Here is a 12,500-nt window from a genome sequence, read left to right on the forward strand (position 1 = left end):
TTTTCCCGTTTCTTCGCGTTTTTTCCCGTTTTTTCCCGTTTTTTCCCGTTTTCCACGTTTTTTCCCGTTTCACGAGAGAGACGAAAACGAGGAAAATAATCGCGACAAATGCTCGCTCGCTGCGCTCGCTCGGACGAATATAGCCCAACCCAAAACCGATCCCGAGCGTTCGAACGAAGATTTCGATGAAATCGAAGAACGAACGCGAAAGGGATTGGTTTTGGGTTGGGCTATTTTTTTTTCGAGCGAGCGGAGCGATGCGAGCAACGCGTAAGAGCGTATCGTTGCGTCGCAGGGACTTTGAAATATTCGCCACTGTTCGAACGTTCGAGTCGAAATAACTCGAGAAAAAGCGTTATAACGCATCGAAATTATCAGTGAAATCGTTACGTATCGACGAAATCTAGTCGAAAGTAGCGATTTCACTTTATTTTTTTAAAAAATTTCATCCTCCGGACCAACGTGACCGGGACGTTGGAACTTAGAATTTTTTCGCCCCGTTACGAAAGTACCGAAAGTTCAACTCGAAATAACTCGCTAAAAAGCGTTATAACGTATCGAAATTTTGCGTGAAATCGTTACGTTTCGACGAAATCTAGTCGAAAGTAGCGATTTCACTTTATTTTTTTAAAAAATTTCATCCTCCGGACCAACGTGACCGGGACGTTGGAACTTAGAATTTTTTCGCCCCGTTACGAAAGTACCGAAAGTTCAACTCGAAATAACTCGCTAAAAAGCGTTATAACGTATCGAAATTTTGCGTGAAATCGTTACGTTTCGACGAAATCTAGTCGAAAGTAGCGATTTCACTTTATTTTTTTAAAAAATTTCATCCTCCGGACCAACGTGACCGGGACGTTGGAACTTAGAATTTTTTCGCCCCGTTACGAAAGTACCGAAAGTTCAACTCGAAATAACTCGCTAAAAAGCGTTATAACGTATCGAAATTTTGCGTGAAATCGTTACGTTTCGACGAAATCTAGTCGAAAGTAGCGATTTCACTTTATTTTTTTAAAAAATTTCGTCCTCCGGACCAACCTGACCGGGACGTTGGAACTTAGAATTTTTTCGCCCCGTTACGAAAGTACCGAAAGTTCAACTCGAAATAACTCGCTAAAAAGCGTTATAACGTATCGAAATTTTGCGTGAAATCGTTACGTTTCGACGAAATCTAGTCGAAAGTAGCGATTTCACTTTATTTTTTAAAAAAATTTCATCCTCCGGACCAACGTGACCGGGACGTTGGAACTTAGAATTTTTTCGCCCCGTTACGAAAGTACCGAAAGTTCAACTCGAAATAACTCGCTAAAAAGCGTTATAACGTATCGAAATTTTGCGTGAAATCGTTACGTTTCGACGAAATCTAGTCGAAAGTAGCGATTTCACTTTATTTTTTTGAAAAATTTCATCCTCCGGACCAACGTGACTGGGACGTTGGAACTTAGAATTTTTTCGCACCGCTACGAAAAGGCCGAAAGATCCCCTCCAAATAACTCGTTAAAAAGTGTTATAACGTACGAATATTTTTCAAGAAATCGTTATAACTCGATAAAATACGTCGGGATTAAGCGTTTATATCGTCGGCAGACGGATATAAAAACGTTTGGACCGACACGACCGGTCGTTGGAACATAGAAAAATTCCGAGCCGGTACGTTGGGACTTAGAAAAATTCCGAGGGCGAAAAAGTTTTTTCGAGTTTATTCGTTAAAAAGCGTTACAAGGTATGAATTTTTTTGCATAAATCGACGTAACTCGACGAAATACGTCGGGATTAATGGTTTATTTCCGTCCGAGAACGATTTTTAAAAACGGACCTATGCGGCCGGTCGTTCGTACTTGGAAAATTTTCGGACCGAACACTCTTTTTCGATTAATTCGTTAAAAAGCGTTATAACGTACGAATATTTTTCAAGAAATCGTTATAACTCGATAAAATACGTCGGGATTAAGCGTTTATATCGTCGGCAGACGGATATAAAAACGTTTGGACCGACACGACCGGTCGTTGGAACATAGAAAAATTCCGAGCCGGTACGTTGGGACTTAGAAAAATTCCGAGGGCGAAAAAGTTTTTTCGAGTTTATTCGTTAAAAAGCGTTACAAGGTATGAATTTTTTTGCATAAATCGACGTAACTCGACGAAATACGTCGGGATTAATGGTTTATTTCCGTCCGAGAACGATTTTTAAAAACGGACCTATGCGGCCGGTCGTTCGTACTTAGAAAATTTTCGGACCGAACACTCTTTTTCGATTAATTCGTTAAAAAGCGTTATAACGTACGAATATTTTTCAAGAAATCGTTATAACTCGATAAAATACGTCGGGATTAAGCGTTTATATCGTCGGCAGACGGATATAAAAACGTTTGGACCGACACGACCGGTCGTTGGAACATAGAAAAATTCCGAGCCGGTACGTTGGGACTTAGAAAAATTCCGAGGGCGAAAAAGTTTTTTCGAGTTTATTCGTTAAAAAGCGTTACAAGGTATGAATTTTTTTGCATAAATCGACGTAACTCGACGAAATACGTCGGGATTAATGGTTTATTTCCGTCCGAGAACGATTTTTAAAAACGGACCTATGCGGCCGGTCGTTCGTACTTAGAAAATTTTCGGACCGAACACTCTTTTTCGATTAATTCGTTAAAAAGCGTTATAACGTACGAATATTTTTCAAGAAATCGTTATAACTCGATAAAATACGTCGGGATTAAGCGTTTATATCGTCGGCAGACGGATATAAAAACGTTTGGACCGACACGACCGGTCGTTGGAACATAGAAAAATTCCGAGCCGGTACGTTGGGACTTAGAAAAATTCCGAGGGCGAAAAAGTTTTTTCGAGTTATATTCGTTAAAAAGCGTTACAAGGTATGAATTTTTTTGCATAAATCGACGTAACTCGACGAAATACGTCGGGATTAATGGTTTATTTCCGTCCGAGAACGATTTTTAAAAACGGACCTATGCGGCCGGTCGTTCGTACTTAGAAAATTTTCGGACCGAACACTCTTTTTCGATTAATTCGTTAAAAAGCGTTATAACGTACGAATATTTTTCAAGAAATCGTTATAACTCGATAAAATACGTCGGGATTAAGCGTTTATATCGTCGGCAGACGGATATAAAAACGTTTGGACCGACACGACCGGTCGTTGGAACATAGAAAAATTCCGAGCCGGTACGTTGGGACTTAGAAAAATTCCGAGGGCGAAAAAGTTTTTTCGAGTTTATTCGTTAAAAAGCGTTACAAGGTATGAATTTTTTTGCATAAATCGACGTAACTCGACGAAATACGTCGGGATTAATGGTTTATTTCCGTCCGAGAACGATTTTTAAAAACGGACCTATGCGGCCGGTCGTTCGTACTTAGAAAATTTTCGGACCGAACACTCTTTTTCGATTAATTCGTTAAAAAGCGTTATAACGTACGAATATTTTTCAAGAAATCGTTATAACTCGATAAAATACGTCGGGATTAAGCGTTTATATCGTCGGCAGACGGATATAAAAACGTTTGGACCGACACGACCGGTCGTTGGAACATAGAAAAATTCCGAGCCGGTACGTTGGGACTTAGAAAAATTCCGAGGGCGAAAAAGTTTTTTCGAGTTTATTCGTTAAAAAGCGTTACAAGGTATGAATTTTTTTGCATAAATCGACGTAACTCGACGAAATACGTCGGGATTAATGGTTTATTTCCGTCCGAGAACGATTTTTAAAAACGGACCTATGCGGCCGGTCGTTCGTACTTAGAAAATTTTCGGACCGAACACTCTTTTTCGATTAATTCGTTAAAAAGCGTTATAACGTACGAATATTTTTCAAGAAATCGTTATAACTCGATAAAATACGTCGGGATTAAGCGTTTATATCGTCGGCAGACGGATATAAAAACGTTTGGACCGACACGACCGGTCGTTGGAACATAGAAAAATTCCGAGCCGGTACGTTGGGACTTAGAAAAATTCCGAGGGCGAAAAAGTTTTTTCGAGTTTATTCGTTAAAAAGCGTTACAAGGTATAAATTTTTTTACGGGAATCGTTCTATCTCTATTAAATACGTCGGGATTAAACATTTTTATCGATTTTTTCAAAAAATTAGCGTTCGTCGAACTGACACGACTGGGATATTTTTCTAATTTTTTCGTTAATTAACGTTACAAGGTATATATTTTTTTGCATATTTCTACTTATTTTAACGTATTGTAATTGATTATAAACTTATTTTTTGTCCGTATTCGATAAAAGAGTATGTTTACTGATGCAATTTTTCGGTGAAAAAAAAAATTAATTTTTTGGTAAAAATGCATTTCTATTATGTTAATAAAACGTCTGGTAATGTATTTCGATGGTTGGATATTGGCTTTGTATAGTAGTGATCGAGCGTTCGCGAGACTAAGTTCCAGCGTCCCTTCCGAACGGTACGTTGCTACGGAGGTTTTGCACCGTAAGCGCGCGGCCGCTAGCCCGGCCGGCGCCGGCCTTCCGGCTGGCGCTTTCGTATCTATAAGAGAGACGTCGAGCCGGACGGTTCGGTCGGAACAGCGTTGAGCGCGTGGCTATTCTACGGCCTCGGTTGAGAATTCAGTCACCGCTCCTCGAGTCTTAGTGTATTTTACGCTATTTCTCGACTGTTCCTCCGTTCTCGTTCTGGTTTTTTCTCTACACTGCTGCGCCGCGGGTCGCTGTCCTGGACGTAATGACCAAATATCGTGGCAAGGTTCCCCTGAGTCGGGAAGCTGGTGACCTGTGTGTACGTATTCTAACAAAAATTGTTAGATGCGTGTGTGCTTGTACTAACTGAGCATCGATTCATTCAAAAGAGTATAACCGTCTGCTTTCTATAAAAACTTCTGCTTTCGCAGAAGTATCCGATGAGGCGGTAGGAGCGTACTATCTTTGCGTAGTATGTCTTCTGCCGAAAATGTTCTACCGATTGAAAGAATATTCTTACGGTATGTCCAGCGCGACGCACTGGGATACGCGCTTGTTCGTTCAGCGTGAGGTGCGTATACGTGCTTTACCGCTAAGATATTCTAATAAGTCTTTTTACACGAAGACAGCATTATGGAAATGTTCCTTTAGAAGTACGATTCTAAACATTTTATATAAGACTATGAGAAAGAGAGAGAGAGAAGAGAGGAGGTGGAGTTGAGAATTACAAAGTGGCTGCGAGCGGCGTTCGAAGATTATTACTGAACTATGGGTGTATCTCGAACGTCGCTAGGAGATATATTTTATAGATATATCTATCTTAAGAACGAAAAGTCTCGTCGTACGGTGCTTACGTCCCACCTACGACACGAAGAGAACTTAAACGAAATTTATAAGAATTGTTATACGAATAAGATCCCTGGTTGATCCTGCCAGTAGTCATATGCTTGTCTCAAAGATTAAGCCATGCATGTCTCAGTACATGCCGCATTAAGGTGAAACCGCGAATGGCTCATTAAATCAGTTATGGTTTCTTAGATCATACCTACATTTACTTGGATAACTGTGGTAATTCTAGAGCTAATACATGCAAACAGATTCCGACCAGAGATGGTAGGAATGCTTTTATTAGATCAAAACCAATCGGTGGCGGATGGCTCGTCTGTCCGTCCATCGTTTGTTTTGGTGACTCTGAATAACTTTGTGCTGATCGCATGGTCATCTAGCACCGGCGACGCATCTTTCAAATGTCTGCCTTATCAACTGTCGATGGTAGGTTCTGCGCCTACCATGGTTGTAACGGGTAACGGGGAATCAGGGTTCGATTCCGGAGAGGGAGCCTGAGAAACAGCTACCACATCCAAGGAAGGCAGCAGGCGCGCAAATTACCCACTCCCGGCACGGGGAGGTAGTGACGAAAAATAACGATACGGGACTCATCCGAGGCCCCGTAATCGGAATGAGTACACTTTAAATCCTTTAACGAGGACCAATTGGAGGGCAAGTCTGGTGCCAGCAGCCGCGGTAATTCCAGCTCCAATAGCGTATATTAAAGTTGTTGCGGTTAAAAAGCTCGTAGTTGAATCTGTGTGTCACAGTGTCGGTTCACCGCTCGCGGTGTTTAACTGGCATTATGTGGTACGTCCTATCGGTGGGCTTAGCTCCTCGCGGGCGGTCCAACTAATATCCCATCGCGGTGCTCTTCACTGAGTGTCGAGGTGGGCCGATACGTTTACTTTGAACAAATTAGAGTGCTTAAAGCAGGCTACCTTCGCCTGAATACTGTGTGCATGGAATAATGGAATAGGACCTCGGTTCTATTTTGTTGGTTTTCGGAGCCCCGAGGTAATGATTAATAGGGACAGATGGGGGCATTCGTATTGCGACGTTAGAGGTGAAATTCTTGGATCGTCGCAAGACGGACAGAAGCGAAAGCATTTGCCAAAAATGTTTTCATTAATCAAGAACGAAAGTTAGAGGTTCGAAGGCGATCAGATACCGCCCTAGTTCTAACCATAAACGATGCCAGCCAGCGATCCGCCGAAGTTCCTCCGATGACTCGGCGGGCAGCTTCCGGGAAACCAAAGCTTTTGGGTTCCGGGGGAAGTATGGTTGCAAAGCTGAAACTTAAAGGAATTGACGGAAGGGCACCACCAGGAGTGGAGCCTGCGGCTTAATTTGACTCAACACGGGAAACCTCACCAGGCCCGGACACCGGAAGGATTGACAGATTGATAGCTCTTTCTTGATTCGGTGGGTGGTGGTGCATGGCCGTTCTTAGTTGGTGGAGCGATTTGTCTGGTTAATTCCGATAACGAACGAGACTCTAGCCTGCTAAATAGACGTAACTTATGGTATCTCGAAGGCCCCCGGCTTCGGTCGGTGGGTTTTTACTACCAACGTACAAACAAATCTTCTTAGAGGAACAGGCGGCTTCTAGCCGCACGAGATTGAGCAATAACAGGTCTGTGATGCCCTTAGATGTTCTGGGCCGCACGCGCGCTACACTGAAGGAATCAGCGTGTTTTCCCTGGCCGAAAGGCCCGGGTAACCCGCTGAACCTCCTTCGTGCTAGGGATTGGGGCTTGCAATTATTCCCCATGAACGAGGAATTCCCAGTAAGCGCGAGTCATAAGCTCGCGTTGATTACGTCCCTGCCCTTTGTACACACCGCCCGTCGCTACTACCGATTGAATGATTTAGTGAGGTCTTCGGACTGGTGCGCGGCCAATGTGATAAGCATTGCCGATGTTACCGGGAAGATGACCAAACTTGATCATTTAGAGGAAGTAAAAGTCGTAACAAGGTTTCCGTAGGTGAACCTGCGGAAGGATCATTAACGATACGATACCAAAAGAATTTGACTTGAACACATATAAAAACTATGAAATATATATCACAATGGTCGGTAAGGAGCCGTACTCCTCCTGTATCGACGAAAGTATATACGACGTATTAACAAGCTATATACTTTAACAAACGAAAACGCCAGGGAGCTTGGCAACCTCCGTTGGCACGAATAGAAATATTCTTAAGGAGGAGACGACCCTCCAGCTACGGAATTATACGAAGAGAAGGTGGCACTCTCTCTCGATCATCGGGATGAAGAGATATATATATACAAGTATAAAAACGAAATGCGAATGAAACTTATTCGAGGCGCCTGCGTGAGGTCGTAAACAGAAAGACCCGCCGTCTCCGAATAAAACATATAACATATAATATATATATATATGAAATTCTAATAAAAGGGAACTCTAGCTTCGAAAGAGCCAACAAAAGTTAAGGCTCGATATCAAACGAAAAAATTACGATGGAAACCAGGTGTAAAGAGAAATGCAGTCGTGGCGCCTGCGAGAGGCCGTACACAGAAAGACCCGCCGTCACGATCTCGTATTTCGTATTTGCATCGTGGAAACCGTACAAACGAAATATAAAAGTCCATGCAAACTAATAAGAAAATCTCTAAAGTGCCTCGTGTCGGAGTGATCATGCTCGCCTATTCTCTTCTATGTTTCGTGGTCTGTGTTGCGTTTGTTCTCCTCCTAGCAACGGGACATATCGAAGACTCCTCTTTGGGATCGAACGAAGCGTCTAGAACGAGTCGACGAGAGCGAAAGAACTTGTAGCGAGTCGCGCAGAGCGAAAGGATACCGATATACATCTTCGAAGGTTCTCTTCGAAGATCCATGGATACCTTCTGCGTCGACTTCTCTCGTCTCTTTCATCGAAACTCTCGTCGTTCTCGAAACGTGCTTCCTACCCAAAGGGCGTGTGCTCTTCGTATGTCGTTTCGTTCGAAATAACGAAACCACGTGTAACATACTCGTGGATCGGGTAACCTAGAACGAAGACGCATCGCGTGGATGTTGGCCCGCTATGCGACGATGACCGATGATGATGATGATGATGATGATGATGATATGATGATGATGTCGATGTCGACGACGACGACGATGAAGACGATGTGTAGCAACGATTCGTAACTAGTCTAGCCGAAGTTCGTTCAGAGGGGAACGCCGCCGGCTTCGAAGCCTCGATGTCGTGAGTCGGACACCCGTGCCGTCGCTAGAGTTTTTCAAACTCTGCTTCTGGATATTGGGACGAAAGACCGCTCGAGGACGACGACAGCCGTGCGTGCGTATCCCATCGAATTTTTTTTACACCACCTGAACGAGACTAAAGTTTCGTCTAGTTGATCGTCTACCGTCGCATAATGTATATTATATACCGTTCAGAGGGGACCGGCTGTCTATCCTCGTTGTCGTGAGTCGGACACCCGTGCCGTCGCTAGAGTTTTTCAAACTCTGCTTCTGGATATCGGGACGAAAGACCGCGCGAGGACGACGGATGCGAGTCCCATCGAATTTTTGACTTACACACTACCTGAACGAGACTTAAAGTTTCATATTATATACCGTTCAGAGGGGACCGGCTGTCTATCCTCGTTGTCGTGAGTCGGACACCCGTGCCGTCGCTAGAGTTTTTCAAACTCTGCTTCTGGATATCGGGACGAAAGACCGCGCGAGGACGACGGATGCGAGTCCCATCGAATTTTTGACTTACACACTACCTGAACGAGACTTAAAGTTTCATATAATATACCGTTCAGAGGGGACCGGCTGTCTTTCCTCGTTGTCGTGAGTCGGACACCCGTGCCGTCGCTAGAGTTTTTCAAACTCTGCTTCTGGATATCGGGACGAAAGACCGCGCGAGGACGACGGATGCGAGTCCCATCGAATTTTTTATTTACACACTACCTGAACGAGACTTAAAGTTTCATCCAGTTTGTCGTCTATCATCGCATATATAATATACCGTTCAGAGGGGACCGGCTGTCTATCCTCGTTGTCGTGAGTCGGACACCCGTGCCGTCGCTAGAGTTTTTCAAACTCTGCTTCTGGATATCGGGACGAAAGACCGCGCGAGGACGACGGATGCGAGTCCCATCGAATTTTTGACTTACACACTACCTGAACGAGACTTAAAGTTTCATATAATATACCGTTCAGAGGGGACCGGCTGTCTTTCCTCGTTGTCGTGAGTCGGACACCCGTGCCGTCGCTAGAGTTTTTCAAACTCTGCTTCTGGATATCGGGACGAAAGACCGCGCGAGGACGACGGATGCGAGTCCCATCGAATTTTTGATTTACACACTACCTGAACGAGACTTAAAGTTTCATCCAGTTTGTCGTCTATCATCTCATATATAATATACCGTTCAGAGGGGACCGGCTGTCTATCCTCGTTGTCGTGAGTCGGACACCCGTGCCGTCGCTAGAGTTTTTCAAACTCTGCTTCTGGATGTTGGGACGAAAGACCGCGCGAGGACGATGGATGCGTGTCCCATCGAATTTTTGATTTACAAGACACACACTACCTGAACGAGACTAAAGTTTCATCGAGTTTATCATCGCATAACCCGTTCGGAGGGGACCGGCTGTCTATCCTCGTTGTCGTGAGTCGGACACCCGTGCCGTCGCTAGAGTTTTTCAAACTCTGCTTCTGGATATCGGGACGAAAGACCGCGCGAGGACGATGGCTGCGAGTCCCATCGAATTTTTGTTTTTTTTTTTTTTTTTAAAGAAAAAACACCACCCGAACGGAGATGTGTTCTATCTTTCGTCGATTTTTCATGCTTTCAGTCGGTCGCGTGGTCGCCATCCGTTCGGAGGGGATCGCCGGCTTCGAAACCTCGATGTCGTGAGTCGGACACCCGTGCCGTCGCTAGAGTTTTTCAAACTCTGCTTCTGGATATTGGGACGAAAGACCGCTCGAGGCGGACGGCCGCGCGAATCCCATCGAATCTTTACTATCACCCGAACGATGGAGAGATGCACGCGCGCTGTTTCTTGAATAATTGGACGAGAGAGTAGAATCAAACACATATATAACATGGGCTAGCCACCGTGCTTACTCGTTCGCGAGATCGTGTGCTGTACAGAGGATTCAGAATCGGGTGTATATATCCCCGTCGTTTCCTGACGAACGGAGCTTCGATCTCGATGGTTGTTATATATCATAATGTACTTTACGCCCGGCCGGCGAACGCGCGTATCTTCGCGCGTTCGTCGTTTTCTTTTTTTTTCGAACGTTTTTGTGTCGTCAATCCTATGGCGACTTCTGCGCGTTCGATTCCCGTTGGTCGAACGTGACGGAACTCGGCTTCGCTAGAACCGAGAAGAGTACATTTGAGTATTGAACTGTTGTAAATTTATAAAAGATTACCCTGAACGGTGGATCACTTGGCTCGTGGGTCGATGAAGAACGCAGCTAATTGCGCGTCAACGTGTGAACTGCAGGACACATGAACATCGACATTTCGAACGCACATTGCGGTCCACGGATACAATTCCTGGACCACGCCTGGCTGAGGGTTGCTCACGTAAACCTAAGACTGCTTGCGTTGCGTATCGTTACTCTCCGTATCTGTCTCTCTCTGTCCCTTCTTGCCTTAACAACCCGCCGTCGTTCTTCTTTATATAAGAGAACGTTTCAGAGTCGGACGAAGGTACAAGAACGAGGATACGAATAAGAGCGGACGGAGAGAACATACGCGACGTACGAGCGATTGTTGGACGCTCGTCGGCGTTCGTCGCGGTCGTGCAGAGACCGTGCAAGTCGTACGCATGCTCGATATATAATCTATCGTGTTCACGGGAGACTACGAAACTCTACCTCTGTCTCTCTCTGTCCCTTCTTGCCTTGACAACCCGCCGTCGTTCTTCTTAAAAATTATAAGAGAACGTTTCAGAGTCGGACGAAGGTATACGAAGGGATACGAATAAGAGCGGAGAGAACCGGTCACGGACCTGCGTGAGTGCTCGCGGCGTCGTGAGTCGTCCTTACGAGGGCGACCGCCCGCTTATGCACCGCTTCGTGTATCGGTTATCGAACGTATATACTCGTAGTGTTCTCCTCGTGACCGATTTTTTTTTCATATCAGGCGATATATGCTACGTTTGCCGGTGTTCGACGCACGAAGGTCCGCGCCCCCGACGTCGTCTTAAAAGAATATTATATTTGGCGAGACTGAGAGAGAAAGCAAATATGGGAACTCGGTCGAGAGAGGAGAGAAGAGAGAACCAAAAAAAAAACCTAAACTCGATGGCGTGCGAAACTTTGCCATAATCTACCGTCTTTTCTTAAGACTCTCGTACAGCCCCAGGGATCGAATGCCCACTCCGTCTCTTCGCGAAAGCGACTGACAACAACGAGGACCGTCGCATCGATGGGTCGTCGTTGCGTTTTACACGCTCTGTGCTTTTTTACAAGCCCCGAAAGTATCAGCCGTAGATCCGGGAACGCACACGCGAGATTTCTTCGAGCGCTCTGACGACTTAGGGAGGTATGATCCCCAGCGTCGCGCGGAGATCGGAGAGTACACGTACTCGTATCGGGACGAATTTTCCCCGTCGTCGTGTATCTCTCTGCCCGCGCGCCTGGCTCCCGAAAAGCCACGTTCGTCGGAAATCTTACATATTATATATGTAACGCGTGTGCGAACTAGCGTGTGTCTAAGATCGGCTATACACGGGTGCTGCTGTAACTACAAGCTCGAGGTGTTTTCCGCAGCGTTTCTGTACCCGAGGAAGATGCGCATGTGAGTCCGTTACGAAGTTGTTCGTACGGTCGTCGTCGTCGGAGAGATCGTAGACGAGGAAGAAGACGATCCCCTTTGGCGAGGCTCGAGAAAAAAACTTTGAGAGAGACGAGGTATACACGCGCGTACGACTATGTCGTGCGCGCGTGTGATTTTTTTTTTATGGCAATTCGACGCTTCGAGAATAGAGAAAAGAGAGTGTTGGTCATCCCATGCCTCTTCGTCGTCTATCGCTGGACCGCGCATCCTAACGTCGCGCCGGTCGTCCAGTCCCCGAACACACACACCCACCCGACGGTACGTCTCGCTCGCTTTTTCACTTGCGTGAGTTCCCGTACCGGGAACCGCTGGAATCGTCGAGAGAAGAGAAACGGCTGTAGGAGAAAAAGAGGACGGACGTTAAAAACCGGACGATCGTTACACGGATGTCTTGCGTGAGTCTTAGCTCGAACATGATAC

At 45.3% G+C, this 12,500-nt stretch overlaps 1 long non-coding RNA gene and 2 other non-coding genes across 5 annotated transcripts in view; 2 read left to right on the plus strand and 1 right to left on the minus strand.

The window, feature by feature from the left end:
* The window catches only part of LOC126877048 (uncharacterized), a 150,231-nt gene that overhangs the window by 98,011 nt on the left and 39,720 nt on the right, over positions 1-12,500 (minus strand). Inside the window, exon 1 of one of the 3 annotated variants that reach the window (XR_007694708.1) lies at positions 9,018-9,400. The exons of the other annotated variants lie outside the window; for them this stretch is intronic. This is a non-coding gene — a long non-coding RNA (uncharacterized LOC126877048). Of the gene's footprint in view, positions 1-9,017; positions 9,401-12,500 lie in introns of those variants that run through there. 3 annotated transcript variants of the gene reach the window in all.
* On the plus strand, positions 5,355-7,277 carry LOC126877064 (small subunit ribosomal RNA). Its single transcript, XR_007694726.1, has one exon. It is a non-coding gene; the product is annotated as a small subunit ribosomal RNA (ribosomal RNA).
* On the plus strand, positions 10,664-10,818 carry LOC126877052 (5.8S ribosomal RNA). Its single transcript, XR_007694715.1, has one exon. It is a non-coding gene; the product is annotated as a 5.8S ribosomal RNA (ribosomal RNA).

Source organism: Bombus huntii, unplaced genomic scaffold (assembly GCF_024542735.1).
Source record: "Bombus huntii isolate Logan2020A unplaced genomic scaffold, iyBomHunt1.1 ctg00000114.1, whole genome shotgun sequence".
Lineage (NCBI taxonomy): Eukaryota > Metazoa > Arthropoda > Insecta > Hymenoptera > Apidae > Bombus > Bombus huntii.